The following is a 19,814-nucleotide window of genomic DNA, read 5'->3' as shown; positions in this document are numbered from 1 at the left end:
CCTCGGCATAATTCTGCCATCACATTCTCACCTCTGCGGCACCAGCAAAGGTATTCAGTATGTGAATTTTACCGTATCTGCCTAGGCTGCAGACATGACAGTGTAGCTGGCAAAGTTGCAGTCCAGATGTAGGGCTCTTCTGCTTTCCTTTCAGGATATTTGGCAGCAGTTCAGTGGTGTAACAATGTACTGTATTCTAAACCTTGATGCACATGACAGACCAAGACTAATGGTTTCCTTTAAATCTGGGGCTGAATACCATTGTTGGCTTTGAAAATTCCAAGAAATGTAATTTCACTTTAGATCACTATAAATTTATAAGCTGTTGTACAATGAAGGAGTAATCTCCAGGGAAATGAGCATAAACCTATTATATTTTCATTAACAATCTGTTTTCACCATTGACCTAATCCACATTTACTGTTGTGGAATTTGATTTTGCGTTATAAAGCACCATAAAACAATATTAGGTATGTATCAAAGTATCCATTTTCCTGGTCATGTTGAATTACTCATTTCCTTGGTTTAAAACCTTGGGTCCTTTCTATCTAACTCAAACAAAGCTAGCCACTATGTTTACCATCATCCACCTGAAAAGCAGCATAGCAATTTCTTCCATTCTTTTTCCTTTTTTCTTTTTTCTCTTCTCTTTTCTCTTTCTCTTTCTCTTTTTCTTCCCTTCCCTTCCCTTCCCTTCCCTTCCCTTCCCTTCCCTATCCTATCCACTAATGCTCCTTTTCTACCAGAAAAGAAAAAAAGGGGAGAAAACACAAGAGAAGAGAAGAGAAGGAAAGAGAAGGAAAGGGAGAGAGAAAGAAACAGTTTTATAAATTTAGCACACAAATTCCATTTGAGAGCTTTGTTTATGCCCTGCACCTTACATTTTATTTAACTGAATAATAGCTATATGTGGAGTTCTCCCTGCAGCTCAAACCTGCAAAATGCACCAGAAAGAATCACTAATTCAAACAGTGTAACCCACATTCTTGGGCCTGTTTTAGAGGTGTGAATCTGATCAAGTGGGGAGAGAAATCATTAGGAAGGCTTTAAGGTTGGCACGCATGTGGTCTTGGAACAAATCAATATTTTAAGTGTGATGTGGATTTTTGTGTCACTGTTGTTTGGATGATTATTGTAAAATTTGGAATTCCCTTCTCTCACAGACAAACAGCTTCTACTTCTGGTGAATTGGATGAAATAGTCTATAGGAATGTCAGGCTACTTATAATATGCTTCATTGCCTAGTGGTCAAATAGGCTTTTTGCACTTTAAAAATGGAATAAAATGATTACTTCAGTTTACCATTAAAGCTAGAAGTGAATTACTTGAAAAGAAATGCATTGATCAGTGTTAAGTACATCAGATATGTTGAATTCCATATAGCCCTCCAAGAGCTGGCTGGTATTTTTTAGCAGGTGCAACTATAAGGGACTGACTAAGGCTTCATGTCTGCGTTACAATTTTGAAAACAATATTTTAAATCTGGTCAGCTGCATTAGTTTTAGTAAAAATCAGGTCTGATCATGTTAACTACTATGTTTTAAAATTCCTGAATAGCCTATGAAACATGTAATTCCATTTTTATTCAGAATGCTTTATTTCCACCAATGTTCCAGGAGACAAATTAGGGTTAAAAAGAACTGTATAATTGCAAGGGTGACCTTTTATGCATGGAAGATGTTGTGCCTCCTTTATTGCTGCTCAAAATGGATTTAAAAATATTGAAAAAGAAGCAAAAGGAGTTTCTCTTCACATTCACAAGTTTTCTATTTAGCAACTTGCCTTCACCTACTTTGATAATAATACTACGTAAAAGCACGGAGGAAAAAGGGGAAAGGTCTTGGAAGTTATATTGATAAACTGCGTGTGGATCCCACAGCTGGCATAAAATATCTTGTTTGGGTTGTAAAAATATATTAGTATGTCATGTTATCTTCATAAATTCTTCCAACACATAAGGTGGGTAGTGTCCCCCTGAATCCCAAGACTCGTTACCATTTCTGCTTGCTCTTACCATTCATCAGCTGCGTTGTCATACATAGCAGGCGCGCAGTTGGGGCCGAAGCATTATGATTCTGGAGGGGTAGATACTGAGTGAGTTATTAGCTGTGGCAGACAGCCTTGTTCCCAAACACTCCTGAGAAGGTTCTTCACTTAGGAAAGCAACAATTACGATGCCATTTTCAACCTGTGGAATGCAAAAAGGTTCTGAATATAGCCCGCAGGTTTTGTTTTTCCCCCTACAACAACTCTGATTAGACATTAATCATGGTTTCCAGAGCTTTCCAAAGTTCACCAACAAAGTTCAAGCATTTAGGACATTCACAAGTACTCATAGGACAAATCCGCTAAATTAGGCAGGTTTGCATATCTGCGTGACTGTTATTCTTGATTACAGAAAATCTGTATGATACATTTTTTGGAAAAAAAATCAGATTCTGAGACCCCCAAGCAAGTGAGAATTTGGGGCACCTGCATAATGTAATAATGATATAATGAACATAATACATGAATTATTTTCTTTTTACAGTGATATGAGTTTAGAAATACCAGGACACTTTTCATTCCATACATTTTTTTTTTCATTTTACACATTTCACATTGATGAAATTTACATATTTTAAAATAGCTGCATTTAAGAGGATTCATTATTTGCACCAACGATGAACATCTGATTTATTTTGAAAAAAGTATTGTCTTTCCTTTCTAGTTGGAGATAGGGAGAAGAGAATGGTTTTCTAGATACCTACTGTCAGATTAAAAATTAAAAATATTACTTAAAAAGGGTGTTTGGAATGATTTTACTAGATGAAACCTAAGTGATCTAAAGATCCACCTATTTTTTTTTCAAGTGACTTAGGAACTAAATCACTTTTACAGGGGAATTAACGAATGTGGCCCATTTAAGGTCTAAATCTTTAATGTTTAAAAACAATCCTATTTGTTGTTTAGGATTTCACTGATCTTGTATGATGAAGTGACTTTTGCTTTTAGTCAAATCAGCTTTCAGTGTTTGTTTCACTACAGCAATAAATCTTGCAGAACTAAAACTGGTGATAACTTTCTGCTTGCTATTTAATACACTACGCATTGTCAACAGCAAGATTAGACTTGGAATAGAAGCACTCCATGGGGATTTCTTGTGAAAATTTCTTTGTTTTAATCTTTTCAGAAAAACATGCAAATTATAGATTCATTACAACTGAAGTTTTTATTTAAACTACTTAATTCTGTCTGCTATTTAAATTATCATTATAGGATATATATGGCTGGGAAAATACCCAAGGAATGTTATAATAAAAATAAGAATAACAGCTTAAAAAGGAAACATGGGTTTGATTTTGAGACCGTATCATAAAAGTCATTCCCTCTGATAGCAAGAGAAATTTCCATACCAAATTTGATGCATAATTCTCAGCAGAGTGTACAAAAATTAGATTACATCAATTAATCTAATTACATTAATTTAGATTACATCATACATCTCACAACTCCCATTTTCAATTTCATTTTTATATATTTGTGTTCTAATTTTGCTCTCCTTCCACTTCTAAACAAAGAGAAAATACCTACATTCAAAACTATTTCCCATATTTCATTCTACTGACTATGAAATTTGAAAGTAGAAGTGAGCTCAAATGCTCATGGGAAGTATTTTCTATTGCCCAACAACTGAGAAAACATTCACTTCTACTTAACTGTCATGAAGGACTTTTGTGTGACAGCATCATGTAATGATCTGCCTGGAAAAAAAGCACTCACAGTTCTGCCTCAAAAGCCCAAGTGGATCTTGTCGTCACATTCTTCCACTGGGTTTCCTTGCCTTCCTCAGTAAATGCCATGCCCAGTATGCTATACTTCACCCAACCTCATGTAGCAACAAGCTACACTGGGAGCAACAACCACTTTGGGAGCAAAGGCAAAGTGTCTAAGGCACAATGCCATCCCTCTTTCCTATTCCTACTCCCTATTCCTATTCCTGTTCCGGGAGAGAGGATGTGGAAAATCTCATCAGACCTTCCCTCTAATGCTGCACCCAGGTTACGGGTGGTCTCTTCAGATAATTTTATTCCACTCCTTAGATTAACGGATGATCTAAACCTTTAGTGATAACCAACAGTCCTTAGACTCCCAACCCTGCAGAGAGAGATTAATATGGGCTCTTGCTCCCTAGGAGCTAATTTTTCTATCATACCATCTCTATTATCCATGGCAATTGCTACATGTTATTTAATTCTTGCACACCTAAGTATTTTACTATGACTTATAAGATGTTTGGAAAAGTCTCTTTCAGAGTTAGACCTTGTAATCAGATCGGAAGGAAACAAATCTCTCTCACTCTCTTCATATTGGATTATGTCAAAGATTAGCTTCTATTTAAGCGATGTTGTACTAAGTTTTCCAAAGGATTTTCTTTTTAAACTACAACCATATGTTTTACTCCATTGAAACAGCTTATATAGTGGGTATATGAGATTGATTGATGACATTTGCTCCAGTCATTTTAATAGTCATTTATTCATTTAAGGTTAGGTTGAGCATGTTTATTAAATGATTGGCAAACTAACTCATTGATCATCATTCCAGGTTTCTGGTTAGATGTAACTGAAGAGAAAATATTTTAAACAAAAGATATACCTGACAATTATAGCATGAGTACACAGAAGTATACATTATTGTTCTGCTTCTTCTTTATTATAACATCTTGTAAGACATACATTACAGTTTCCACTAACGAAAATCCAAATAAAGGCCAAAGAATGAATAGTGACTGGTCCAAAGGGCAGTCTAACTCCCTGCTTCTCTCTTTTTTCTGTCCTTCACTCACCAAAATAGATCATAGCACATGTACTGTCCTCATCTTCAGTTGTCTTCACTGGCTCACAACTAAAGTCTTCTTTATATTTAAGACTCTTGAGGAAATGAATCCAAGATGCTAAAGAGGCCACCTTATCTCTCAAAGTTGCAACCTCCCTCTACATGCTTTCCCTCTCAGTTTCTCAGCAATTGAGAAACTATCCTTGGTGATGTTTACAGTAGGTTGGAACTTGGTCTTTCCTGGCAGACTGCCTGAGAGAGTGAAATTCCTTTCTCCAGGAAGGAAGACTGACTTAGGAGCTGTTAGTTTCAGGTCACATGTAAACACTGCTTTCTTTGATTTTGGCCTTCCACAAAGGAAAAATATTAAAAAAAAATCTTATAAAGAAAGTGTAAATAACTCATCTATAAAGGCTGAATACTTTATAACAGCTTTGACAACCTTATATGTGTTCTCTGAAAGGAGTATTCAGTGGTACTTGAATAGGGCTGAGGAAGCAGGTATACACTGACAGCATCTGCACAGCTGACTGGTGCGCTGGCAAGAGAGACGACTGTGCTTTGATTGCATCAGTCTGTTTTGGTTGCAGGACTGTACCTCCACCTTGACCATTTAAGGGTAGTGAAGCTCACCTCAGCTGGTTCTAGGTGCCCCAGGCAAGTTGCTGGAGGATCTTGCACAAGCAAGGCACTTCTCATGGCAGCTTCTCAAGGCCATCCACATGGCGCGTGAGAAGCTTCACGTGGTGCTGCATGATGTCAACCTTGGTTCCTCTAGGAGGGAAACTGCTTTGAATGCTCTGCTGGGGTATCTGAGCAAGTATTGAAAGGCTTCATCTATAGACACCAGACAGATTTGCACCAAAACTACCCATCACTGCAGTACATTGCTAATGTAGACACCCCAACTGGGTGCTTTTTGGGGTCCAAGTTCTCCCACTTGAAGTTCTCCCACAGTTCTCAGGACTAGGAGCAGCAAGACCAGAGAACTGAGTTGGTTGTACTCAGTTTTCAGCCACTCTAGGGAACTATTTTAATTGCTGATTCTGCTGAATCAGCCAAGACCATCTGGACCACAGCCTCTGCAAAGGTGTATAGAAGATGCAAGACACTGTGTGTGGCAGGCATCTTATATAAGAGCAGTCAAGTATATGACATATATATTTTTAAAGTATTGTATAGAGATAGGAAAGACAATGGTAACCAGACATTTACTGAAAAGACCAAAAGAAAGAAGAACAAAGGTTGGAAACCAGCAAGATAATTGAATATATGATAAGGGTAGTGGGAGGAAATATGTATATTTGTGTGTATGTAAGTGCAGGTCTTCATCCAAGTTGTTCAACACTTCACACTGGAGTATGGTGGCCATAAAAAGATTCAGAACCAAAAAGTACTGGCAAGATAAATAGGAATGACAGTTATGGCCAGAGAATGGTCCAGAAAAAATGAATTGGAGTTAATTAATCAAAAGAATACAACCAGCACACAGAATAATAATGTTCAAATATATAAAAACTTCTGCAAAGAGAAAGAAAAAAACCCACTTCTACCTCTCCATCAATAGCAGAACAAAAAAGTAATGGACTTGATCAACAAGGGAGATTTATATCAGATATTTAGGGAAACTTTCTAACATAATTCAGGATACCATTCTGCAGAAGGAGAGAAAGATGCTTGGAGAGAAAGATGCTCAACCATGTTTCACTCGCTTGTATTTGCCACCAGATTTTTCTGAGAAGAAAATACCAGAAGGGGTTGCTGTGCTGCAGAAGAATCTGGTAGACACATCTCTTCTCCTAGAAACAAGTTAAACTGATAATGATCCAAGGATTTCTTTTGGTATTTAGCACTGGCATATGTGTGAAAACAGATCTTATCAGATCTTTCTCTCCTGGACTATGTCCAAAGCTGGCAACTTCACAGACCTAGTCCTGGTTTGGCTGAGGAGCTCTGGTTTTGCAGACTCCTGATAAACAGGGTTGATAGCCAGAAACAGGCCTTGAACTCTCCCTTTTCCAGTGCTTCAAATGACTTTGAGATAACTATAGACTGACTTCAGAGAAGAGTGTGCAAAGCCCCGTCCTGTTGCTACGAGGTAACGGCAAATAGCTTGAGACAGGTGACTCCCTTTCTTACTGCAGGTTGCACTTGATGGGCCTGTCAAAAGATACATCGTTAAGTGTGTTTCAAGGACTTCTTGAATAAATAGAATCTTTTTACAGTGCCCAAGTAGATATATCTGAGGAAGGTCAAAGCCAATATAGGGCTGTGAGATGAGGCCTGAGGATACTTCAGCAAGAGAGGTGTGCACTCAGACGGCCCTTAACTGCATACCTGTTGCCTAAAGCTCAAACTATGGAGAAGGTAGATTAGTATATTATACTTTTAGTAAAATGAGACACAAACATTAAGGGAATAACATTATAATGAGAATTAGTCTGTTAACTTCATGAGTGTCTTTTATCCCTATTGTAACAGCATTCATACAAAGCACCATATAGTGTAGATGTACACTTTCTGTGGATCTAAAAGGCAAACTAATTCACACCAAAGGCATTCTGCTCTCCTTGGCAGGATAAATAGGGTTTTAATGTAAGTGATAATTTAACTCTAAATTAAGACACAAAATGAAAATTGATGCATACAGGGGATCTACCAGCTTGAAAACACATTTGAAGGGAAATTACTTTATACATGTTTATCTATAATTCCTTCATACATGTTTATTCATGTGGCAGTTATAGCTGATATATATCACAAATAAAAATGCTGAAAATAAGGAAAGAACTGTCCAGTAAAGAGGCACATAATATTCAGTCTATCTACTCCAAACAGGCAACTCTGGTTACAATATTTTGCATATATAACAAATACTATGTTCATTAAAAAGTTTTGAAAAACACATTTACTATGTTTATAATACTTGTAATTTTGCCATCAGAAAGAAAGCAAAGGTATAGCAGATTCTAATGCACTGAAGGGAGTGTACCAATTTTACATTATAAGCTACTTCTAATAAGTAGTTTGTTTAGTTTATTGAGAAACATTTAAGGATAGAGGAAATGAATAAGCATGAAGTACAGCTGGTATATTAAAAGCGAACCAACATGACAACTGCCAAATACCCTGCAGCAAAGAGGTTTAATAAAACAAATAGAAAAAGCACCAGGATGCTTTCTTTATTGCAGCATTACCAAAGTGTAATAAAGCAACCAAACATACAACAAACAAAGTAAACTAAAATACTGATCCTACATTATTGGATTGTTAACAAATCATACTGATGGCCTGCTGTTAAATTCAAATAGATTTGAGAGCAGTAAGTAACAAAATATGAAAACCCACCTAAAATAGCTGGTGTAGATCCTATTGAAGATAATGCCTTCCAGGAAGTAATCACTGTAAAATGATGGGAAAAAAATCAAACTAATTTGATGGCCTATATGATGCAGCTGGTGGGGAACCTAAACAGCAGACTAGACTTGTGTTTACTACTCTGTGAGGACTTCACTGCCACCAATAAACTGAGTGTGAATTCTGGGTGATGGCTTCTAATCAGTCCAGTATTACTCTCTGCATCATTAAGGGCTTGACCCAGGTGAAAGTAGCCTCCCTGGCTGCCAGCCCACACTAAATTAAAAAAGAAAATAAACTTCATCAGCCGTGTGGGACCTGCAGCTACAGAAGCTTCTTGTGACTCCAAGAGCAATATTTTCCCTGGTGAACAGAGAATACTGGATGGAGAATGAACAGTTACCATCTCAGCTGCAGAGACTGATTCTGCTTATTTGGCAGCTGAATTGTATCTGGAACACTGGCTTTTCAGAGTGCTACTATGGGACTACACTGAGTACTTTCAGAGAAAGCTGAGACTTTCCAGCATGGTTGTTACAAAATAAATGAGTAGCAGAGCTGAGAATAGAATTCTGTAAGTCCTACCTCCTAATCCCATTCTTCAATCAGTGAAGTAAAACAAAAAAAGAACTCTTTATAGGCATTGGCGAAAACCATTTGTGGTAGTACTCCAAGGTCCCATGATGTCAGAAAATCTTATAATCCATGGACACATGGTTAGTTTATAAATTTAAAATTTTGCTTGACATACAGTCCTTTCCAGGATTTTAAGTTAATTCAAATGCATTTCCACAAATGTCTCTGATTGAGACTTTTACACAATGCTCACAGCTACAGGTTTGGCTATTAAAGATACATTTCTTTGTTGAAAAAAGTTGTCTTCCCTATTAAAATTGACAGCCAGGTCCATATGTTTCATAAAATAATGGAAATGGTCACTGTGAACAATGCTGCAATGGATCCCAAGGTTCTCATAACTGTTAGGAGCGTGCTCTTGTAGTAAATTCACTGGAACCTTTCAAAGAGTATTACTTTGCAGTTCACTATTACCTCTTACTTAAACAGATTGGAAAAAACAGCCCAAACCAAAATCTGGCCACATTTGCTTATGCAGAATTCTGAGTACATTCAGTTGATTTCTTGCCACTTAAAGAGTAGAGAAAGCATCTTTTCTATCCAGATGGTTTTGGAACTTATATTCAGTCTGCCTCTGTATTTCTTGAATTCTGAGGTGCGTTCCTGTTCCCTTGGTGTCCCCAAAATGCCCTGCAGTTCTGCCTCAAATGCTGCTTTACCCTGCCAGTGCCAGACTGTCCACTATCACCCTGTTTGACCACAACCAGTCTTTAGACAGTTAGTATAACATGCCTCAAGTTGTGCCAGTCTGACAAGGTAAACAAGCACCAGAGATTTAAGCTTGCAGAGGGAGTTTAGTTGAGTGGGCATCAAATAAACTGACTGAACAGCTCCTCATAATAAATACTTGCAATTGCAGAAGAGTGATCAGGTTGAATATGAGCTGTTAAAAAAGGAACGTCCAAGCTGACGAAGCTGGGGAGAGTCAATTATAGTTTTTCCAACACACTGACAGAATTTTCTCACTACGAGACTCAGAGTAAGACGGGCAGCACCGTTCTCCACCCTTGGAATTTACATTGTCTTCTACCACTGTAGAGAAAATAACATAAGACTACTAAGTCCTGAGATGAAACAATAGTGGATCTATGAGTAAGTGTCCACTGGATCTGTCCCCTTAATTTATATTAAATATCCAAGTGATCAGACAAAACACTCTATAGAGTTTTAAAAGAAAAGAATGAGACCTGATCTGTTTGTCCGAGTCTGTGTTTACAAAAAGACTTCTGGGCAGTGAAAGTCCTACACAGATGAAACCACTCACCTAAAGCCCTATGAGAGGTAAGATTCACCTCATCCTCAAACAGATTTCTTTGTCTTCCTTCCCTATTGTTACAGGGCCACATTCTGGGTTCTGAATCCTACTTTATCCTACTTTAGAGTCTAGAGACCCCAGGGGCCTATTGGATATGGTCCAATGTAAATTTTAAAAAGATCATTTCATTTATTGTGCATTTTTACACTAATTCATTTGGTCACCTCTGCCTTCTACTTTACTATTTCTTCTTTTCTCAGGAGCCAAATTCATTTTCACCCTCACTCTGATCTAACACTGAACGTCTCTTTCAAGAAAATAAGAAGTGCTAACACAATGTAACAGTCTCCAGAGATGTGAAATTGCCACAAAATGCTGTTAGGAGAGGTTTTAGAGAAAGGTTGCAGTACTTGCTGTATTTGTAAGGGAAACTAACTGCTCTCAAACTTGTCTCTTAGTTATATAATATACAATCTCAAACTTATATAATCAGTATGTGATTTTTAAGATATATTTTTTCTGGGCATTATGTAAACACAGTAAGTTGGCTAGTCTCACTGTCATCTGACTGGCTTTTCATATAATTACAGTGCAATGTGCTTAAGCTTTCACTCATGGATACAGTTTATGTGTTAGCTTGGAAGTTATATTATTCCTTTCAAATTGAAGATCTAGGATTAATAATATGGGGCATTACCATCACAAGTTCTGACAGAAATAGAAGGTGCTGCAAGTACAAAAATACTTAACTACCAGTGACTACTCTCATGCATTTTTCCACAAGCAACCAACCAATCCTGTAGCCAACCTAAAGATGACAGTTTACTAGTCACACAAACACCTAATCTAAATAAAATCTCTTAGTACTTTAAAATTTTAGGTTAGGATATTCTCAGTACTCCTGCATCCATGGTATTGTACGCTGTGCACCTAGCAGATCTTACAAGTAAGGTGAAAGCAGGTCCCAGCAGTACTTGGAACTGCTGCTGCTGAAGAAAGTTATGTCACTTATAAACCAAGAGCTCCAGAACAATACTGAAGGCAGTATATTCCTGTAGAGGTACCATCCTTAAGTAAAAGGACTTCCACCTTTATAGGTGGAAATATGTTTTGTCTGAAATGCGAATAGCAATTCTTCGCTATGATTATTAGTACCATTTTACTTAGAGTTTCTTACTCGCCTACCACTCTCTTAAACCAACTTTTTCCAGTACAACTTTTCCCCAGCCTCAGCTACTGAAGGAGATGATGATTTGCTGGAGATTCTTTTTCGTGTTTATTGCTGTTCTAAGCAAAGGTGATCAGGTGTAGAACACGGCACTGCCAGCTACTGTTTTCACCACTCTGCCAGATTTCTCCTCTACGACCCTTTCATCACATTTGAACCAGCTCTGCCGTAACCTTGTTATTCCACTCTTTCAGAAGGAAAGGCACGGATAAACCCCCCTTTTCCCCAGCATAAGAGGTCAGCCTCTGCTTCCCTTCACTGTCCACTACTAAATGCTAAGAAGCCCTGAAATCACTTCAGATTCTGTATCCCAGACCTATTCATAAGTTCCTGAATTAACAGCTACCCAAAATAAAAATAAACTCAGTTGCTATTACCATTTATTTATCATAGCCATACACGACTTATTGTACTACTTAGTTCACTCCTCTTGCTTTGTGTCATTGTTCTGTCATTGTTTTTAAGTGGAAATTGTCTTTGCTGCTGATACTAAGACTTTTGGGACAATTCCATTTCCTTTGCTGCCAGCAATTAGCTCTCTTCTCTATAACTTCTCATTTGAGCTTTCCAATATATTTACTTCTTCACAAAAATAGCTGCTAAATTCCCTATTCTCTTCTTTCAGGGGAGAATTATCCTCTACCATCTTGGATAATCAAGAGCCTGTTGCAGTCCAGACATATTAAAACTTAGCAATTTATTGTAGCCAATGCTATGCGATTATAGAATTTTAGCAGCTAGTGCATTTCTTTTGTGTATAAGCTGTTAAATATAACAAAGGCCTATTGTGTTCAATGTGGGAAAGCAAATCATTTAAAAAATGTGATTAATTGTGTAAGTATGGACCTTTTAAGTACATGTGGTAAGCCCTATGCTATGGGAATGGTACTTACTACTCTCTCAGCATGAGTCTGACGAAGTAAACAAAAAGTTAAATACAACCGATAGTCTCCCTGGCATTCATTAACGTAGCATGGAAAACAGAAACTAGCCACATTTTATATAAAAAGACTCTAGAAATCTGTGTCTACTTACATTAACATTAGTCAATTGGTGGGTGCCAACTATGCACATAGCATGTTTTATTTATAGGTCTATATAGTAGTCAAAAACATTCTATCACGGAAATGTGTTATTCATTAATTCATATTTTGCTCAGTCTTACTTTACTTCTTGAACCCATCCAGGTGCTTTTTAAATGATGAAGGTAATTTAATACCAAACAGCATTCACATTCACCCTATTTTTCAATTCCATGTAACTAAATATTCCTCCTGATTTTGTCTATTTATTTACATTTAATTAGCTCACGTATATTGCAAAGTAGAATTTGTCTGTAGTTTTCTAACAAACCTCCACACAATGGTAAAAATAAATGTGGAAAAATTTGTCAGTTTACTGAATGGAGTATTTAACATTAACTTTTTCTCACGTAGTGCTGCAGATATATGCCTCTGGTACCTATTTTGCTTTAAAAATGTTCATTTTAGCACACTGTTTCAAATCTCCATCTGAGATCTATTTGTACATTAGAGAACACAGATCATATCAAACAATCCCAACAAAATTCAGCAACATGCAATGTATGCATGTTTTCACCAAAGGAATTTTATAGGTTTCCATGACTTAATGCCTATGAAGTTTAAGTGGGTTTAAAGAGGAAAAAAAACCCTTTCTTTCTTGGTTCTTTTCTCTTTATCTTATATGTGAACTTGACACAACCTAATTTTAATCATGAGAAAAAATTAAAATAAAGTTAATACATGAACAATATACCAATGGTAAAATGTTGTCAATTATTGCATATTATTGTATTTGTCATATAGTTCTTCAAATATGACATTTATGAACAGCCATAAAGCAACTTCTATTCGCAAGGCACACAGTCTTTGCCATTCAGCGATGCATGCAAATACTGTTGATAAAGTTGCTTTCAAAACACTACTATTGGAGAGAGAGAGAGAGAGAGAGAAAGAGAGAGAGAAATGTTACTGTCAATTGTCATCGAGGTACAGAAGCTTTTGACATCTGAATACAAATACTGGTTAAGGTAGCAATGACTTTATAGTTAGAGTTGGCGAAAAGAAAATGCCTATATTCTAAGCAATATCAGCTAGGGTACAGAGTATTACAAATGGCTTAGAAGGAGTTTAATGAAAATTGAAAAAAATTAAAATTTTGCCAGCATCCTTGAGATACAAAAATATTTTCCAGCCCTATTTGCAGGGCAAGGCAATTGTTTCTTTAAATATTTTTTATTTCACTTAATTTTATAAATTTATCAAAATTCATTTATTTATTTATTTATTTTAAATTGATTTCCAGACTTTTCTTCTGCATGCTTCAGTTCTCACATATAGCTGAAATGAAATATTATATTTCTTTCTTTTTTGGAAACTATAACTTTTTTGGAGGCAGTAACTAGGCCTTTGAAAGGATAACCAGAACAAATTCAGATCTGCAAATTCCTATTTAAAGATTTGGACACCATATTTCACAGTTTGCCTTTTAGAAGTTTCCAAAAGAGATATCACTTGTCTGTCCCATTTCCTGTATGATTCTGAAGGCAAAAAATAAATCAGGCTGAGCTTATCAGCTTCTGCTTCATTAGGCTGTATGAGATTTACCTCTTCTCTTCAGTTTTATCCACGTCTAGCATCATTCATGTTACAGTGATTCTATTCCTCAGGCCAGAGAAAATAGATAATAAAATTGTAGTAGCTCATGCACTTGAAAGAGTAAATACAACATCAGGGCCACAATCTGCAAAATGAGTTTAAACTGAGTCCTAAGGTTGTATTAATAAAACTGAGGGATAGCTGCACAAAAACAGAGACTTCAGATAAAAACATTACTTTCAGGTGCAACTTTCTTATTAGAAACTTTACCCCTGACTTTATCAACTGCTTAAAGTCCAGAATGACTTCTTCTGCTATCCCAATAAAAAGTATCTTTTCATTAATAATATTTGGGTATAAATAATATTGGTCATCATGGTCATTTGCCAAACCCCGACTTTAAGAGTCATATAAAGCATTTGGGTCTAACATGCAATTTATGCAGAAATTATGTACCAAAATTATATCCCAAATGAATAACCTTAATCATTAGACATCTTACATGTTGCTATTAATCATGCCTGCAATTATGTAACCTTAGCTGAATTGCACCTATCTCTAAAGCTGTTTAGGACTTCTGGAAGTCCCTTGAGGGACCCAATGTCTTATAAATTGGCAGAGGAATCCCAGTGCGTTTGGCAGCAAACATTTAGCACTAAGCAGAGCTCCACAACCACTTTCACTAAATAAAATAAAATTAAAAAAGGAGTAACTCTCTGCTGTTTGCATAACAATTAGTGATTAAAGCACTTCCCCAGGAAATGGGAGACTTGATTTCTGCTCCATTACACATCCCAAGTGTTTCAAACTCCTATCTCTCAGTAGAAAGAGAAAGTTGTGCTCACTACGTTATAAAATTGCATACCCTGCTGCAGAAGCTGTACCAAGAGTCACTGAAGGAGAAAGTGAAAACCAAGAGGGTTTATGTCCCTGTTACGGCAAATTACTGAAATGGGAGCAGCCCCTTACAGTGGTACTTGTCTTTAAACGGTATTAGTTCTTGAGACAGATTTTTGAAAGGCAAAATATCTCTGCTTACTGCTGCAGCTATTGCTGTTCAAAGACCATTGTGTTTAGTCAACATGCATATGTAGACAAAGACCATGTGTATAGTTAACACATAACACTAAGGGCATCCTGATTTGCATCATTGATTCTTCTTCCAGCAGGAGCAAATCTGCACAGTCATAGCCACATGCAAAAGGACAACAAAGTCTTCCTGTAGAGAAAGAGCTGAGGAAAATATAATATTTTTCCTGTCTTTGGTTACATGATATATGTAATTTTGAATCTCATGGACCAAGGAAAATGAGCCTTATATTAATGATTAGTCCAGTATTCTTTCTAAGAGTTTTTTAGTGAAGAATTTACAAGTGGAAGTCCTTGAAGACACATATGTAAGCACTCAATTTTAGATGAAAGCAGAATACACGTAGTTCAATTCACCAAATTGCCTTGAGATATTCTTTTGTGAAGCAAGTAGTATAAAATAAAGATTATGATAAGGAAGTGGATGACTTTTCTAGAAGGCAACCAGACCCTGTCTTCAACACAAGAATGATTAGTGTACACAGAAAGCATTAATTCCAACTGGCTACCTTACACTGCATTTTTCCTTAATAAAGCTCACTAGCAATGCTGAATCATCCGTAATGTATGTGCAAACAGTTAAGTCGCAGGTGTTTTTCAGGTTCTACCACACTGAGATGCTGAGGACTCCCTCAATTCAGTTTCTGATTGTTTACAATCTCCTGCTGTGCCTGCAATATGCTTGAATTGTACTTAAAACACATAAATCTGCCTTCAAAGGCAGCTTGTGAGGCAGAAGTGTGGCTAGGGAATTTTAAATGGAAGGGACAAGCAATGGCTACAAAGAGCTCAGTTTTTAGTAGTAGGTGTTGCAGTTTGTTCCAATTACAGCGCACGCTAGAGTGTGAAATGTTCATGCCAATCTAGTAAAAACAAAAAGTACACGCAATGCTGAAATTAACACCTTTGTAATTACAGACAAGCTCCTTTACTACTACCCAGCAAGTGCAGCCGAGGTAGGTTTGGAGAAATGCAAGTGTAACGGGTTGTACAAATGTGACTTTTTTCAATCTGACTTGACAATTGGAACCTTCTTTGGAGCCATATGAATCATTTGCATTTTCGAGCAAAAGAATTTTAAAAGCATAATACATCTATATTTGACTAACTGAAAACCATACAAAAAGTTTTTGCAATTAAATGACTTGAATTCTCCTTATTTCCCTCATGTACCATTAACTTCACAAAACTATACATTTGGCATTCTTCAACATAATTTATAGCTCTTTTTGCAAATCAAGCCAATAATGGGCCATCACAGAGGCAAATATGCCTTTCATTTGCATTGAGTAAGCTGTCTTAGACTCATGGCAAAATGAATAGTTGGATATCCCCCAATAATCCCATGTCCCTTACTATTCACACACATTCTTAGTGACTCATCCAGGAAAATATCACTGAGTGTGTCTTTTAATTTTATTCATGTTTCCACTATAACCCTGCAGACGCTTCTTACTGCTTGTAAGATTACTTTAGTTAGCTTCACTTGCCAAACAGATCTTTCCCCACTATATTATATCGTCATTATTATTTCTACTATATAGGAAGTATATTGCCACATATCATATATCAAAACATTACTAATGCCATTAAGACAATGCCAAGTCTAGTCACATGATATGCACGAAAGCTCGGTTCTTCAGAGAGTCTTACGCATTAGCTGACCCGTTCCTGTGAAACTAGTGTTATATGTGGATGCCAATGTTAGAAAGAGACCTTCTGTCCAGTACAGAAGAAACCTCTCTTTTCTGAAATAAAGACTGAGAAACAGACACCACCTCCAAGTGTCTGAGAAAACATCTGTGATAATCTTTTCTGAAAAGAACATAATAACTCTCAAATAGTTTTTAGATTTTTTAAATGTTAGAAGAACTATTTTCAAGGAAAATAACATACTCTCCTTCAAATGCCTTTTAGATTTTTTTCAAATGTCGGAATAGATGCTTCCAAGGAATAGATCATTTGAAAAGATTTTAAAAGCTTGCACAGAAAATCAAAGAAGGACACAAAACTTTAGACACAACTAAAACATTATTTCATAAATATTTTTAGGTAAGAGGGAGAAAAACAGTATAGCTTAATTATCTAGCTTAGTTAGAAGTAAGACAGAACTAAGGTTACAAGCAACCTTCATGCTGGCATTTCCTAACCTTTTAAACATTGCCCCTGCAGCCTCACCGTTCATTTGACGTTTGCTTACCATAACACGGTGGTCTCTTCACAGCAGGTGAAGGCACACTCTCCCAGTCTAGCTGCTCTCATTTGCTTGGGCAGGTAAACTGGCCCACTACAGTTCCTGTTTGTATTGCTGAATTTTTTGTGTGCTGAAAGTAAAATACTTTGTCAAAATGCTTTAGTTTTTACCTTTTCTCTAGTTTAAAGTGTCTAGAAATCATAATATACTACACATTAAACAAACCTGGATGCGTAAGTTTTAGCATTGTCTATCACTATTAATTGCAGCCTGACTGCAGTTAACCTAGGAAGAATTAATGTTTGGTCTTCTAGTACGCAGTCTGTGCTACTTTTCATTTGTATGTCTTAGCAGAAAATATAGTGTATCTAGTCACCATAGGAACACATTCCCCATCTGCTGTATTATCACATTTTTTCCCCTTGACTTCTGTAGATTGCAGTCCTCTCTACTATGTTGTCTAGATATGTAGGGGCCAATTTCCTCCCCATCTAAAAGGAGTTATGACAGACCATAAAAGTAGTCTTGCTTTTTAACTCTTGTGATTCCATGATTTTTCATGTATACAGAATTTTTAGTAATACACCTGCAAAGCAAATTCCTCCCTTTCTAGCCTTTCTAGCAATTTTGCTTTTCACAACAGCTGACTGGGAATCCTGTCAAATGCTTTTTAAAGGAAAATTGCACTTCCTCTTTGCAAGAGTATAAGTTCCATTATGCCCCATGAGCTCCCCTCTGACCAAACCATATGGCTCATCACTGGAGTCACATGCTGTGGTGCAATGGGGAAAAGGTTGCCAAGAAGCCTAGCCCATATGAAAGCATGGGAACCAGGGGGCACTACTTAAATTCCCATGAGGCACAATAGGCCAACACAGATTAATGTTGAACTGACTTGAAACACAGTGTTTGGGTTCAGTTCAAGAAAATAAAACACTTTGATTTAGTAAGTAAAACTAAACATAGACATTTCCAAATTGAATTATTTTGGAACATTTCATTCCATGAAAAAAATTGTGATATTTCAGCTTTTTGTTCCTTTTCTGAAGGAAAATCATGTTGAAATACTGTTTTTTTTCCTGTGGGATCTTTTCTGTTCCCAGTGAGGAAAAAATAGCTCGTAGCTTCTAGAAAACAACAAAATTATTCAAAGTCAATAATATCTGTGCATTGTATTCAGTGCTTTTGCTGCCAATTTTTTTTAATTAAAAATGTAATGAGAATTAGTGTACATGTATATGAAGAGGGAAATGAAAACTTTTTCAGTTTTTATGAGTTCCTGGAAAGTGAAAAAGGCTCATGCTCCACACAAAAACAGTCAATTAGATCATTTGAATTAAAAAATAACCCATTCCCCAAAATTTTTAAATGGGCACATAGCTTAACCACATGACTAAGCTCATTTGTTTAGTTTTTATTTTTGATTTAAACAAGTTTTGGTCTGCAACTTCTAACTGAAGTGAAGACAGTTTTAATAGTTCATGCAGTGGATCAGGAATATGGAAACACTGGCCTGGATCTTCTGTGATTTAAAATCAGCCCCCACAATTACAGGTAATCATGCTGTGTATTTCTTTTCATAAACTCATCAGATTTGATCTTAAAACTAGTTAGATATTGCTCTCCTAGTCCTAATCTGATACTAATCCTTTTCTGTTACAAACCTCTTAACAGACAGCCACAGCTTATTTGTGACTAACAATCACAAAACATTATTGCAATTATATTCTTTCATAAAAATAATTTTATTCCTCACCTTCTTGATGCATTAATTGCAGTTTCCTGAATTTGAGTTCTTTGAGTTTTTTGCCCCTCTGGTATATGTTTAATTCTACTTTCATTCCATTCAGATATTCTGTTCTTCTTCCCAGGCTCAACACTGCTCTCTTCAGTGAAAGTTCAAAGAAGCAGTCAGTCAGTTTTGACCCAGGTCTTCATTATATTTACTCTTCCTTTTGCCTCTCTTCTTTCTTATTGATGAACAACATTTTGCTATATGTTAGCTGGAAGCAAGACTTCATCAAGCGAGCGAATGTCCTTTCCAGGTTCACGTTCCTTAAGTCTTCATAAGTGGCCTCCCAATTTGCTCTAACTCCAAGGCTACTCAGCTTTTCTTGAAGTTTGGCTTTATTGGCAACATTCACAATAACATAAAGAGAATTCAGCTCCAGGCTTCCCTTGGGACTGGCAAATTCTCAGGTTTGTATCTCTAACTACTCCAGCCTAGTGCCAGATTCCCTCCTATCTACCCTACATTCAGGCAAGATAGAGTCACTTTTCCTGAGAAGTCAAAAATACACTTAGTCTTTTCTCAGTTTTAATCATTCTAATATTATTAATCAGATTAAATCCTAGCAAATATTTTTCTAAACACTATATGCCTCTATGGAAACACAGGATTGCATAGAAATCTGTATGTTTAATACACATAGTGAAAAAAAAAAGCATTCAAAATATTATAGAAATACATTTGCTATTCTTATACAGATAAGTTATTCATTGGTAAATCCATATAATTGACAAAGCTAACACTTGCAAAACCACTCAAAAGACTTGGATAGTTATGTTTTCCTAACTTTTAACAGGACTGAGCAATTTTGGCATGCTTTTTCAAAAGCA

At 36.5% G+C, this 19,814-nt stretch overlaps 1 long non-coding RNA gene across 3 annotated transcripts in view; it reads right to left on the bottom strand.

Moving 5' to 3' along the window:
- The window catches only part of LOC134140496 (uncharacterized), a 29,919-nt gene extending 10,531 nt beyond the window's left edge, over positions 1-19,388 (bottom strand). For 2 of the 3 annotated variants that reach the window (XR_009958408.1, XR_009958410.1), the window contains exons 1-3: positions 18,952-19,388; positions 17,202-17,325; positions 2,015-2,188 (exon numbers count right to left, since the gene is read on the bottom strand). This is a non-coding gene — a long non-coding RNA (uncharacterized LOC134140496). Of the gene's footprint in view, positions 1-2,014; positions 2,189-17,201; positions 17,326-17,420; positions 17,523-18,951 lie in introns of those variants that run through there. The other variant, XR_009958409.1, reaches the window with a different exon arrangement.
- Positions 19,389-19,814: the final 426 nt, after the last annotated feature.

The sequence above is a fragment of the Rhea pennata genome, chromosome 4, assembly GCF_028389875.1.
Source record: "Rhea pennata isolate bPtePen1 chromosome 4, bPtePen1.pri, whole genome shotgun sequence".
Lineage (NCBI taxonomy): Eukaryota > Metazoa > Chordata > Aves > Rheiformes > Rheidae > Rhea > Rhea pennata.
This window is presented reverse-complemented; position numbering and strand designations above follow the sequence as displayed.